At 47.6% G+C, this 13,195-nt stretch overlaps 1 protein-coding gene across 7 annotated transcripts in view; it reads left to right on the top strand.

Annotated features, from left to right (window-relative positions):
• The first annotated feature begins 1,823 nt into the window (after positions 1–1,823).
• Positions 1,824–13,195, top strand: part of BCLAF1 (BCL2 associated transcription factor 1) — a 245,353-nt gene continuing 233,981 nt past the window's right edge. Inside the window, exon 1 of one of the 7 annotated variants that reach the window (XM_033936166.1) lies at positions 1,824–1,979. The gene's annotated coding sequence lies outside the window, so the exon portion shown is untranslated. Of the gene's footprint in view, positions 1,980–2,165; positions 2,292–13,195 lie in introns of those variants that run through there. The other 6 variants (XM_033936164.1, XM_033936160.1, XM_033936162.1 and 3 more) reach the window with 6 other exon arrangements.

The raw sequence follows: 13,195 nt of genomic DNA, 5'->3' as shown, positions 1-13,195 counted from the left end.
GAGAGAAGAGAGGATCAGTTGTCTAGATACTTTAGGAACAGGTGTGTTTTCAGACGTTTCCTAAATTCCTCATAAGTAGTGGGCGAAAGCAATTGTTCTAGGTCTTTACCCCATGATGCTGCTTGGTGCGAGAGAAGATGTTCATGGTGTTTTTTTCAGTTTACAACCTCTCACTGGGGGGGAAACCAAGTTGGAATGTGAGCTTCTTTTGTGTCTGTTGGCTGAGAAGACGAAAAGGTCAGTTATATATTTAGGGGCAAGTTTGTGTAGTGCTTTGAAGCAGAAGCAGGCAAATTTACACGCGCCTCCATTGGCAGCCAATGTAGTAGGGTGTCATGTGGTCAAACTTCCTCAGCCCAAAGATCAGTTTGACCGCTGCATTTTGCATCAATTGTAAACGCTGCATGTTCTTTTGGGAAATTGCTAAATAGGCGATGTTACAGTAGTCAAGTAGACTCAGTACGAGGGATTGGACTAGGGTTCTGAATGCCGCTGTATCGAAATAAGCTTTAATGGATCTGAGTTTCCAGAGAGTGAAAAATCCCTTTCTGATCAAGGAGTCCACCTGGTCTCTCATGGTTAGGCACTGATCCAAAGTTACACCTAGTATGTTTATGGTAGATTGGATAGGGTAATTAAGATTATTGATACATAGTGGTGATTTGGTGTCAAGTGGATGTGGCGAAGCAACGAAGAAAGTTGTTTTTTTCTGAATTAAGTTTGAGCCTAAAGGTTGTCATCCAGTGCTCCATCACGTTTATGGCTTCTGAAGCTTTAGGAATAGTTTCAGAGATAGAATTAACGAATGGGATGATGATCGTAAAATCATCTGCATAACTAAATAGTTTTATCCCTAACTGGGTTAGCTGCGTGCCTAGTGAGGACATGTAGACGTTGAAGAGCAATGGAGATAGCGGAGACCCTTGTGGCACACCGGATGGATTGCTCCAAGTATCTGAAAGTTCATAATTAAAACGTACTTGATAAGTGCGGGACATAAGGAAGCCACGGAACCAATTCAGCACCTCGTCTCTGATACCAATGGCATCAATGGCAGTTTCCCGTGGTCTACTAGATCAAAGGCAGAACTCATATCAAATTGCATAACCAGGGCATTAAGGCCCTTACTAAACAGTAGGCGCAGATTGTCTAAAATAGCCGCAATTACTGTCTCAGTACTGAATAATGGTCTAAAACCGGATTGAGTTTCATGTAGGAGAGAGAACTGATCCAGATAATCCATCAGTTGGGTGTGTACCAATCCCTCCATAATTTTTACAATAAACGGAATGGATGCTACTGGTCTGTAGTTGGATATTATAGCTGAAGATTCTTTTCGATTTTTTAGAATTGGGGTTATTATATCCGTACTACCCGTTTTGAGGAAAAAAATAAATAGTCACGTTAGCCAAGAACAGCACAAGCAGAAGGTATAAGATTTTGCTCGCACCAGCCAACATTTCAAGAGGTATGCGGATTCACACAGGCTGTGGGATTACAGTAGGGGGCAGTAAAGCCGGAAACCACTGCCCTGGATACCAAACTCCCTCACTATGTCACTGTTCCTCAGTGGATTTAATGAAAAAAAAAATTTTTTTATAGAACCACAGTGAATATAAAAAAGAAAGAATATGATTTATGTATCAGCATTGGTACTGTACTCAGAGCTCCCAGTGCATTATTTAACACTTACGATAAAACACGGTTAACCAACACTGTGTAGCAAGTCCTCGGAGACTTGGCTTTTAATAATCACACAGCAGAGGTTGTCCCCGATCCACTGGCACGTGAGTGTGGCGACCTCCACGTACAGCGTTCTAGCTGCATCTCAAGGTGGCCACACGCATGCGCCAACAGTGCACGTGTCAGTGCGAGTTTAGTTGCTTCTGTCCGGGTCAGATAGCAAGAGCGGCTGCGCTGAATTTCTGAAAAAAAGGAATATAAGGCTGTACTCGGACGTCTTGGAAGACCCTACGTAGGTATGTGACACTGAGAAGCTTCTACGCTGGTACATAAACGCCGCAGGAAGTACTTTCTTCCGCAGTGACTTTATTCCCCTGCAGCTTTCGTGTCTTTTTGAGATCGCTCGCCACAGGCCCTGCTACAGCTTTCCTTTTCTGGCGTCCCGCCTTCCTCTGACGCAACTTTTTTCAATTCTCCAACATTCTGCCTTCTCTGACGCAATTTCCTGTTTCCGGCGAGGTGGGACTCGTCCGTGGGAGAGAGGTTGTGTCAGAGGGGGACGGTCACTGAAGAAGGAAAGCTGCGGAGTTTGTGGTGGGCGATCTCAGGTATAAATTTGCAGAGGAGGGGGGTGTTGGATTGCCCACCGGGTGGAGAGGGGGAGACAAGTTAGCCTGGAGAGAGATGGGGAGGGGAGACTGGTTCTCCTCAAATGCGTTTGAAGTGGGGTGCTGGGCGCCTGAGAGTGTGAGGACAGCTGAATGGTGTAACTTAGTATCTCAGCGTACCTTTCCTTTGGTCTTTAACAGTTCATGGGCTTTACTCCAGGAATACGTCCAAACGCCTTTTTATAACTGTTTTTTTTTCTGCTTCCTTTAAGAAACCAGCCCCAGAGCTTACCATGCCAAACTATACAATTTCTTATATCCCGCAGTTTTCTACTTGGATTCAATGCTGCAGCCGCTTACAAATAAGACATAGCAGGGGTAGAATTTGTGGTTGCAATTGATCAAAGATCATAAGATTACAAAGAGGATTCTGTGCTGCCTACAGTAAGACTAGTACCAGTCGTGGTGGTTACAGTGGAGTGTTAGAGTACAGATGACTATTGGCACTAGAATACTAGATTGTAGAGAATGTAATGTAATGTAATGTAATTTATTTCTTATATACCGCTACATCCGTTAGGTTCTAAGCGGTTTACAGAAAATATACATTAAGATTAGAAATAAGAAAGGTACTTGAAAAATTCCCTTACTGTCCCGAAGGCTCACAATCTAACTAAAGTACCTGGAGGGTAATAGAGAAGTGAAAAGTAGAGTTAGAGGAAAAATAAAAATAAAATAAACATTTTAACAAGACAGCATTGATCTAAATACTTTGGAAGGTAGAAGAGAGGAGAGAAAAGAATAGAAGCATGATGAAGTGATGAAGTGGAGCAAGCAATTTCCTGAAGTGATAGTAGGAAGAAATTTGTTAACGTATATTACATTACATTACATTAGTGACTTCTATTCCGCCAGTACCTTGCAGTTCTAGGCAGATTACAAAAGAAGATAACTGGACATTTCCAGGAAAATTACAATTTAGGGTGCTGTTTGCATGATTGAGTCTTTGAAGGGAAAATTACAAGAGAGGGGATGGACAAGGGGATGTGTTTTGATATCTAGATAAATTTTTTGAATAGCAGGGTTTTGATTTATTTTCGAAATGATTTGAAGTCGGTTGTTGTTGTCAGCATGTTGAAGATGGGGTGGTCAAGCTGCTTGCGTCGCTAGTAGGTTGTCATACATCTTCTTGCGCTGAGTACCTTTGAATGGGGGGTAGGTAAATGGGGTCTGAGTTCTCCTTTGTCTAGTTAAAATGTTCCAATTTAGGCGATTGTTTAGATATGTGGGGGCAGTGCCATTTATTACTTTGAATAATATGCAGTATAATTTGAATTGAATTTGCGCTTGTATAGGTAGCCAGTGTGAGTCTAGATAAGCAGTGGTAATGTGGTCATATACCAGTAAGCAGTGGTGATGTGGTGTATACCTTAGTCTTTGTACTTTTTGAAAAAGTAAACAATTGATTTATGTTTACTTGTTTCACTCTACTTAGAATATCATAGACCTTTATCTTGTTCTGTCAAGTCATCTCTTCAGTAAGCTGAAAAATCTTAACCTCCTTAGCCTTTCCTCATATGAGTTTTCCATCCTTTTGACCATTGATTCTCTGTACTTATTCTAGTTCTGTATCTTTCTTTTCTTTTTTTGAGATATGGCAATCAGAATTTTATTTTTATTTAGAGAGATGGTATTTACCCAAGATGGTATGTATGTCACAGCTTGATATAAAACTTAGTTTTATTAACATAATGCAAATTACCTCATTGATTGTATTTATTCTTATATTTAGTCAACTTGGAGATGGCAAATTGAATTCTATAAGATGAACATAAATATCAAAATATAAACATTGTAAAACAGCTGCATAACATTTGTACTCCACTGATACATTGTAAAAGGAAGTATGAAAGAATATCAATGTAAAGTAGTATATTCATAACTAGTTTTTTTAGCCTGTTACATTAATGGGTGCTAGAATAGATGTGTAGACTTAGGCATTTCTTTCTGTCTTTCTCTTTCCCTGTCCCCTTTCTGTCTTTGTCTCCCTGTCCTCTTTCTTTTTTCTTTCTCTCTCCCTGCCCCCTTTCTTTCTTTCTGTCTTTCTCTCTCCCACTGTCTGTCTTTCTTTCTGTCTCTCTCCTTCTCTGGCCCCCCTGTCTCTCTGTTTCTCTCTGTCTCTTCCCCCTGTCCAGCAGTACCCCTTCTCCCTTTCTTTTACCTCTCCCTTGTTCAGCAGCACCCCTTCTCTGCTCCCCCTGTCCAGCAGTAGCCCTTCTCCTTTCCTTTTACCTCCCCCTGTCCAGCAGCACCCCATTCACTGCTCCCCCCTTTCCAGCAGTAGCCCTTCTCCCTTACTTTTACCTCCCTCCTGTCCAGCAGCACTCTTTCCCTGCTCCCCTTATCCAGCAGTAGCCCTTCTCCCTTCCTTGCTCCCTGTCCAGCATCCACGAGGTTGGGCAGCCTTGGGGCTTTTGCTAGGCCAGCTCGCCTCATCGAAGTGGGCCGGCCTAGCAAATGCCCCACGGCTGCTGCTCCGGGGGTGAGAAGAAGAGCGTCCCAGCAGCAGCAGCAGCGTAGTCAGAAGGCAGAAAGTCAGCCTGCATTGGAGATTGGGGCAGGAAATCAGCTGAGGCAGGCACTGCGCATGCGCAACACGGATCACGAAGCACAGACACACAGAGAAGGAAGTGTGCATGCGTTCTAAGAGTTTTATTATAGTGGATAACACTTTACAAATGAAATGCCTTAATAAGCACACATTGGAACATAAAGATAACAATGCTTTTAGTACAATATAATGGTGGTTGAGGGAGCAAATGCAGGTGAGATATACAGTTTATATGGGACCATTATAGTGTGTCATTGGGATAAATGGTTAAACTGAAAGCAACTTATATGTACCGTGATGTGAAAAAGCACCCCTCCTCGACTTTCCTATTATTGCATATATGTCAAATTAAATGGTGTTTGATATTTAAACAAAGCATAATAGTAAAAGAGACCCGAGTAAACATATGGCACAGCTTTTAACTTTATTCCTTAAATAAATAATTAATCTAATACCCATATCACCAGTGTGAAAAAGTAAATGCCTCCTAAAATTAGTAACTGTTTGCACTGCCTTTTGGCATTGATAATTGCAACCAAATACTTGAAGGGTATTAACGTAGAACAAAATCTTTTCCAGAGAAAGGAAAATGGTAAAACCAGAGGACATAATTTGAGATTGAGGGGTGGTAGATTCAAAGGCAATGTTAGGAAATTCTACTTTATGGAGAGGGTGATGGATGCCTGGAATGTGCTCCCGAGAGAGGTGATGGAGAGTAAAACTGTGACTGAGTTCAAAGAAACGTGGGATGAACACACAGGATCTAGAATCAGAAAATAATATTAAATATTGAACTAAGGCCAGTACTGGGCAGACTTGCACGGTCTGTGTCTGTGTATGGATGTTTGGTGGGGGATGGGTTGGGGAGGGCTTCAGTGGCAGGGAGGGTGTAGATGGGCTGGAGTAGGTTTTAACAGAGATTTCAGCAGTTGGAACCCAAGCACAGTACCGGGTAGAGCTTTGGATTCTTGCCCAGAAATAGCTAAGAAAAAAATTAAAAAATTTAAATTGAATCAGGTTGGGCAGACTGGATGGACCATTCGGGTCTTTATCTGCTGTCATCTACTATGTTACTATATTTCCTGTAGTTTGATATCCATCTTTTTCAGCGTTTTCCACAATTTTTTTAATTTAAACAGATTCATACTTTGTTGCAAAAATTGCTGTTCAGGTCCTGCCACAGCATTTCTATTGGATTCAAGTCAGGACTTGGGCTAGGCTAATTCCAGACAGGAAACTTAATTTTAACAATTTCATGTCCAAACTGAAAACCTTTCTCTTTAAAGGCGCATATGAGATTTAGACAAAGGTTTTATCCCAGTCGACCCCTTTCTCCCTAACGTTTTTTATCCCAGGACAAGCAGGCATGATATTCTCACATGTGGGTGACGTCATCCACGGAGGCCCGATGCGGACAGCTTTTAAAGCAAACTTGATTGAAGATTCAAGTATGCTCTGCTGCACCACGCATGCGTGCCTTCCTGCTCCACTAGAGGGCGCATCCCCTCCTCGTGGTCTCCAGTTCGTTTTTTCCCGCGGAGCCTAGAAGTCGTGTATTTTTAGGCTCTGCCCCAAGTGCCTTCTAGCACCGCGATTTTCTTGTTTTTATCGTTGAAAGTCGCTGTGCACGCCTTTATTTAGCTTTTTTCCTGCTCATCGCAAAGTCATCTTCGTTTTAGGCAACCCGGAGGCTTCTGGGTTGTCGCGGCCGCATGGGCCGCGGCCGGTTTCATTTTCTATGTCCCGGCCTTTGACCGGTTTCAAAAAGTGCACCCGGTGCGACCGGCTTCTCTATCCATCACAGACCCGCATCGCTGGTGCATCCTTTGCCTGTGGGGCGATCATCCAACCGACTCCTGCCCCCGATGCGCTACTTTCCAAAACCGGGCCCTCCGTCGAAGAAAAGCTCGCATGGCGGATCTTTTCACCGCCGAACAGCCCTCGACCTCGGCCCCGGGTACCTAGGCACCGCCTCGAGACTCAACCCCGAAGTCCTCGGGTTCGCAGAAGTCCTCGGCTCCGGGTAAATCCCCTCTTCCTTCCTCAGGTTCTGTGCCGGCGAAGAAGCCAGCCTCGGGGACGCCGGCGGCGCATGGTGGAAGCTCCATGCCTACGGTCACTACGAAGTCCTCTAAGTCCTCTGGATGTGCCTCCACCACACGGGAATACTCAAAATCGAGGTCGCCCTCGGTGGAGTGCACCGCGGCATCGGACATGCCCTTGATGCTGTTCGTGCCCGTTTTTCAGGATGTGCTCCGGGCGATGATCTCGTCGGAGCTGTCCGCTGTGCTGGCCCACCTGCAACCGGCCCCGACCTCGACCTCGCGTGTGCCGGACCAGCCAGAGCCTCGCGTCGAGCCCCCTCGGGGCAAGTTGCGCCAGTCTCGCTGCATCTCATCCTCCTCGGATTCCTCGTCGAGGCACTCGAGACGCTCTCCCCCCACGGACCGCCGTGGGGCGAAGCGTCTGTCTAAACAGGTCGAACCCTCGAACCGCCGCACCTCCAAGAAGGCCCAGAGTTCTCCTGCTCCCCGGGGCCGTTCCCCGACGTCTCGTGCGGGACCGCTGAGGGTAGCTGAGTTATCACTCTCCAACTCTCGGATTCTTTTGACTCCCCCTCGGTCCGGGGCTCCCGAGGCCCCAGGCTTTCGCCGAGGGAGTCTGGGTCCAGGTCTCCGACTCGACACCGGTCGGTGCCTCGTACCCCGGCGTCGTCCCCGAGGGGCTCCTCGAGTCGACGCAGGTCTTCGACCCCAGAACACTTTCACAGTGTCTCCCCGGTCTCGGAGCGCGGGTCGGAGCGTGAGCCTCGTTATTCGAGGGAGGCTTCCCCGTCCTTTTCCGCGCGGCAGAGGTCTTGTTCGCCGTCCCCTCATGGGGCTACGGGAACGTCCCGCCCTTCTTTCACTCGGTTTGTCTAGGACATGGGTCACGCTCTGGACTTAGACCTTCAGTCAGACTCGAGGTATTCTAAGGAGTATCTGGCGGAGCTGGATATGCCGTCTCCGCCTAGAGAGTCCCTTCGCCTGCCGATGAACCCTGTGCTCCGGCAGGCATTTATCAGGAACTTGGAGACTCCCTACATGGTGACGGCTGTCCCCTCCAAAATGGAGTCTAAATACCGAACATGTGCCCTGCCCAGGGTTTGAGCACCCACAGCTCTCACCAATCACTGTTGGTGGAATCTTCTTTGAAAAAGGCTCACCCCTCCCGAGTCTCCGCTGCAGTCCCCCCGGGGCGGGAGGGTCGGACCCTTGACAAGTTCGGCAGGAGGCTGTACCAGAACTCTATGATGGCCTCCAGGGTGCAACATTACACCTTCACCTTTACGTCCTACCTGAAACACCTAATTGGACTTTTAGGGGCTTTTGCGGTGGACTTGCCGGCCTCCCGCCGAGGAGCGTTTGGCCTGCTCCTAGAGGATTTCTCAAACCTACGCCTCCATTTGTTCCATGCGGCCTACGATGGCTTCGAGCTTTCCTCCAGGGTGGCGGCTTTTGCTGTGGCCATGCGTCGCCTGGCTTGGTTGCGCCTGGTCGACATGGACCCCAACTTGCAGGATCGGTTGGCTAACCTTCCCTGTGTGGGCAAGGAACTATTTGATGATACCATCGAGGAGGCTACGAAACGCCTCTCCGAGCATGAGTGCTCGTTTGTGTCTCTTGTCCGACCTAAACCGCCCGCCTCCAGGCCCTTTCGGGCCCTTCCGCGCCGCTACCCACAAAAATCTACTCCTGCTTTCTCGCAGCCTCCGCCCCAGTGCCAGCAAGCTCATCCTTGGGCTCTGCCCAAGTCCCAGCCACATGCGGCAGCCAAACCATCCCCATCCTTTTGACGGGATGTGCGGATGGGGGCTGGCCCCCTCCGCCCCAGTCCTTCTTCCCATCGGGGGTCGCCTCAGAGCCTTTTACCCTCGTTGGGAACAAATCACGTTGGACGCATGGGTCCTTGGCGTGATCTCATCCGGGTACTCTCTCAACTTTCGGGAGATCCCTCCAGACAGCCCTCCAAGTGTGTGCCCTCCGAATCGGGCTCAGTTGTCCCTCCTTCTCTCGGAAGCTCAAGACCTTCTTCGCCTGCGAGCAGTAGAGGTGGTCCCCCCCGACCAACGGGGGCAGGGGTTTTACTCCCATTACTTCTTGGTACCGAAGAAGACGGGAGACCTGCGCCCGATCCTGGACTTGAGACGCCTCAACAAGTTTCTGGTGAGGGAAAAGTTTCAGATGCTTTCCCTTCCGATTCTTTACCCTCTGCTCGACGAGGACGACTGGCTCTGCTCCCTCGATCTGAAGGAGGCCTACACACACGTCCCCATTTTCAGGTGGGAGACCTCCATCTGCAATATCGGGTCCTCCCCTTTGGCCTGGCCTCGTCACCTCGGGTCTTCACGAAGTGTCTCGTGGTGGTCGCGGCTGCCTTGCGCTCCCAGTGTCTCCAGGTATTCCCCTACCTGGACGACTGGTTGATCAAGGCTCCATCCAGGGAGGGGGTTATCTCAGCGACCCGACAGACTATTATTTACCTTCAGGGTCTGGGGTTCGAGGTAAACTTTCCAAAATCCCAGCTGTGCCCCTCTCAGTCCTTACAGTTCATCGGGGCCATGCTGGACACGGTTCGCCTCCATTCCTTCCTTCCACCCCCGCGTTTGGAGGCGTTGGTAAATTTGAGTCGAGGGATCTCACGACTGACCTCGGTCTCAGCACGGCAAATGATGGCGCTTCTGGGCCACATGGCCTCTACCATCCAAGTAACACCCTTCGCCCGTCTCCATCTGCGGATCCCGCAATGGACATTGGCTTCTCAGTGGCGTCAGGACCGGGACTCCATCAACCCACACGTGACAGTGACTCCTTCTTTGCAACGATCGCTCCGTTGGTGGGCCGACTCTTCGAATCTTTCCAAGGGTTTGCTCTTTCTCGCCCCTCCACACCACAAGGTCCTAACCACGGACTCATCGGAGTATGCTTGGGGGGCTCATCTGGATGGGCTATGCACTCAGGGGATGTGGTCAGCAGAGGATCGTCGCTGTCACATCAACGTGCTGGAACTTCGAGCCATCTATCTTGAAGCGGTGGCATTTCGACATCTGCTCCACGACCGGGTGGTTCTCGTCCGTACGGACAACCAGGTGGCAATGTATTACGTAAACAAGCAGGGAGGGACGGGGTCCTGGTCCCTCTGTCAGGAAGCACTGCGTCTCTGGGAGTGGGCGGTTTCCCACAACATCTTCCTTCGAGCGGTTTACATACAAGGGGTACAGAATTGTCTGGCGGACAGGCTCAGTCGCCTCCTCCAGCTACAAGAGTGGTCACTGCATTCCCAGGCCTTGCGACAAGTGTTCAACAAGTGGGGGACACCTCAGATAGATCTGTTCGCCTCCCCCCTCAATCACAAACTGCCTCACTTTTGCTCCCGGATGTACTCCCCGGATCGTCTCGAGGCCGACGCCTTCCTCCTAGATTGGGAGGGAATGTTCCTGTAGGCGTTTCCGCCTTTTCCTCTGATTCTGCGGACGCTGGTCCATCTCAAATCGGTACAGGCCACTCTGATCTTGATTGCTCCTCGGTGGCCTCGTCACCCTTGGTTTTCCCTGCTACTTCAACTCAGCGTCAGGGAACCTCTACTTCTACCTGTGTTTCCCTCTCTACTTTCTCAGAGTCGGGGTTCACTGTTACATCCCAATCTTCAGTCTCTTCATCTGACTGCTTGGTTTCTTTCCCCCTGACTTCTCTCCCTGTGTCTCAGTTGGTCAGGGAGGTATTGAGGCTTCTCTGAAAGTCTCGACCAGACTCTGCTATTCTCAGAAATGGACCAGATTTTCGTCCTGGTGTTCCTCCCACCGCCAGGATCCGGTGTCGGTCCCTGTGTCGTTGGTCCTGGAGTATTTGCTTCATTTATCACATTCTGGCCTGAAGACCAATTCCATTCGCGTGCATCTTAGTGCGATTGCTGCCTTTCACCAGCACCTGGATGGCAAGTCTCTTTCACTCCATCCCTTGGTTTCTCATTTTATAAAGGGTCTTTTGAATGTTCATCCTCCTCTCAAACCTCCCCCGGTGGTTTGGGATCTTAATGTGGTTCTGGCTCAACTTATGAAACCGCCGTTTGAGCCTCTGGATAAGTGTCACCTTAAGTTTCTCACTTGAAAGGTGATCTTCCTGCTTGCCCTCACATCTGCTCGGAGAGTTAGTGAGCTGCAGGCTTTGGTGTCGGACCCACCCTTCACTGTATTTCATCATGACAAGGTGGTCCTCCGTACCCACCCTAAGTTTCTACCTAAGGTGATGTCTGATTTTCATCTCAATCAGTCCATTGTTCTGCCTGTGTTCTTTCCCAAGCCTCACTCTCATCCTGGAAAGGTGGCGCTCCACACTCTCGACTGCAAGAGGGCATTGGCCTTTTATCTTCAACGCACTCAGTCTCATCGGACAGTCCCTCAATTGTTTTTGTCCTTTGACCCTAATCGGTTGGGACGCCCAGTTTCCAAGCGCACCTTGTCCAACTGGTTGGCTGCTTGTATTTCCTTTTGCTACGCTCAGGCTGGTCTTGCGCTGCATGGTCGAGTTACGGGGCATAAAGTTCGAGCGATGGCAGCTTCGGTAGCTTTCCTCAGGTCTACGCCTATTGAGGAAATCTGCAAGGCTGCCACGTGGTCTTCGGTTCATACTTTCACCTCCCACTAGTGTCTGGATACACTGTCCAGGAGCGATGGCCGTTTTGGCCAATTGGTTTTGCGTAATCTGTTTTCTTAAATTGCCAACTTCCCTCCGTCCCTTTCTTAATTGGCTTGGAGGTCACCCACATGTGAGAATATCATGCCTGCTTGTCCTGGGATAAAGCACAGTTACTTACCGTAACAGGTGTTATCCAGGGACAGCAGGCATATATTCTCACAACCCGCCCGCCTCCCCGAGGTTGGCTTCTTTGCTGGTGATGTGAACTGGAGACCACGAGGAGGGGATGCGCCCTCTAGTGGAGCAGGAAGTCCCACATGCGTGGTGCAGCAGAGCAAACTTGAATCTTCAATCAAGTTTGCTTGTAAAGCTGTCCGCATCGGGGCTCCGTAGATGATGTCACCCACATGTGAGAATATATGCCTGCTGTCCCTGGATAACACCTGTTACGGTAAGTAACTGTGCTTTCCTTTACCATCTCATTTTAAGTGCTGTAACCCTACTCTTTTTCCCTCTTATACCATGTCTAGTCAATAGAAACTTTTAGTATGTAAGTCATTACCCTTGCTTTTTAATGATGTTTTGCTTTTTTTTTCTTGTTTAAAAATTGTATGATGTAAACCGTTTTGGAAATTAAAGCGGTATATCAATCCAAAATAAACTTGAATCGTTAACTTTGTTTCTCCTTAGCCATTCAGATGTAGATTTGCTTTGGTGTTTTGGATCATTGTCTTGCTGCATAAACCCAATTGTGCACCAGCTTCAGCTTAAAAAACCCAATGATCATATATATTTCTTGAGACTGTCTGGTATAGTGTAGAATTCACGATTCCTTAAAAAATGGCACGTTTTCCAGGTCCTGAGGCAACAGACCATCCCCTTACCATCACACTACTACCAGCATCATGTTTGATTGTTGGTGTGATGTTGTTAATTGTGGAATACTGTACAGTATTTACTTTATATCATAATGGGACTTGTGGTGTTCAGTGAGTTCCACTTTTGAATTGTCTGTCTATAGAATATTATCCAAAAAGGCTTGAGCATTGTCAAAAGATGTATTTTGCAAATGGGACATGAGCAGGATGTTTTGTGTTTTCTCAGATTAGTTGCTGCTGTACTGTTGGAATAATTTTGGCAAGTTGGCCACGCCTGTGAAGATTCACAACTGTTCTAAGTCTTCTCTGTTTGGAAATAATAACTCTCACTGTGGCTCGGTGGAGTCCCCAAGCTCTAGGCTTTGTAACCCTTTCCAGACTGATATATTTCAACAAATGTTGTTTTCTCATCTCTTCTAGAATTTCCTTTGATTGTGGCAAAGCTTTCTTGTAGAAACTTTATGGTGATTAATTCACCCTTCATGGGTGAATTCAACAAAGTTGGCTACAGTTAATGTCTGGCTGTGTTCAATCAGCAGACTTTCAATTAAATTTGGCCAATTGCCCGATTAAGGGGGCAGTTACTTTTTCATATGGATAAAATGTTGGATAACCTCCTTAAATGAAGAAATAATTTAAAAACTTATTTGTTCAGGTTCCATTTGTTTAATATTTCTTTTGCTTAAAGTTCAGAAATCAGTGTGACATATTTGTAATAGGAGAAGTCAGGAAGGTAGATAC

The sequence above is a fragment of the Geotrypetes seraphini genome, chromosome 3, assembly GCF_902459505.1.
Source record: "Geotrypetes seraphini chromosome 3, aGeoSer1.1, whole genome shotgun sequence".
Taxonomy (NCBI): Eukaryota; Metazoa; Chordata; class Amphibia; order Gymnophiona; family Dermophiidae; genus Geotrypetes; species Geotrypetes seraphini.
This window is presented reverse-complemented; position numbering and strand designations above follow the sequence as displayed.